This window comes from Octopus bimaculoides, chromosome 6 (genome assembly GCF_001194135.2).
Source record: "Octopus bimaculoides isolate UCB-OBI-ISO-001 chromosome 6, ASM119413v2, whole genome shotgun sequence".
In the NCBI taxonomy this organism is placed as follows: Eukaryota; Metazoa; Mollusca; class Cephalopoda; order Octopoda; family Octopodidae; genus Octopus; species Octopus bimaculoides.
The window spans coordinates 32,375,752-32,376,883 of NC_068986.1; positions in this window are offsets into that span (position 1 = coordinate 32,375,752).

The following is a 1,132-nucleotide window of genomic DNA, read 5'->3' on the forward strand; positions in this document are numbered from 1 at the left end:
AATAATAATAATAATAATAATAATAATAATATAAATAATAATAATGATAATCATAATAATAATAATATAAATAATGATAATACTAATAATGATAATAATAATAATAATAATAATAATAATAATAATAATATAAATAATAATAATGATAATCATAATAATAATAATAATCATAATAATAATAATAATAATAATAATAATAATAATAATAATAATAATAATCATAATAATAATAATAATAATAATAATAATAATAATAATAATGATAATAATAATAATGATAATAATAATCATAATCATAATAATAATAATAGTAGTAATAGTAATAACAACAACAACAGTGAGAACGATAAAAAATGCAATACTGGAGAAGCAAGAAGAAATATAAACAAATCTCTTCTTTGTCGTTGTAATATAACTTTGCTTATGATGGCGGCAATGCAGTGAGAGATAGTTATTAAGTGTAAAGTAAGATGTGTCAGAAGAAGAAGAAGAAGGTGAAGAAAAAAGAAAATTGTATGAAAGTACAATAGAGAGTAATCCTTGAATAATATACGACAAACAATAAATAATGGCGAGGAAAAAATACGTTAAGAAAAAAAAAAAGGAATAGAAACGTATATTTGAAGAACTAAAAACAAAATTGCGGGGAGATAAAAAAGGAAAAGAAAAAAAAGAAGCGAAATACACATTCCAGTTCCGAATATAATAACAACAAAAGTATCAACACCATCTATGATGATGATGATGAGGATGATGATGATGATGCTGGTTCATAATGGTTTCATATTTTGCCACAAGGGCAGCAATTTTTTTGAGAAGGGATGAGTCGATTACATCGACCCCAGTACGCAACTGGTAGACAATTTGTTAATCAAGAACTTTCTCCATTATCGGCTTAACTTAGATGATAGATAGATAGATAGATAGATAGATAGATAGATAGATAGATAAAGAGATATACTAGACTCGATGTAATCTACTAATCCCCCCCCCCCATCAAAATTATATATTTTCTTTATGTTCTTTTCTCTTCTCTTCTTTTATATTAAGTATTTCTCTTCACTCTGATGAAACGCCTGTAACAGATCGGATGTGCTATAAAATATGACGAATAATATTCTCAGAATTTTCT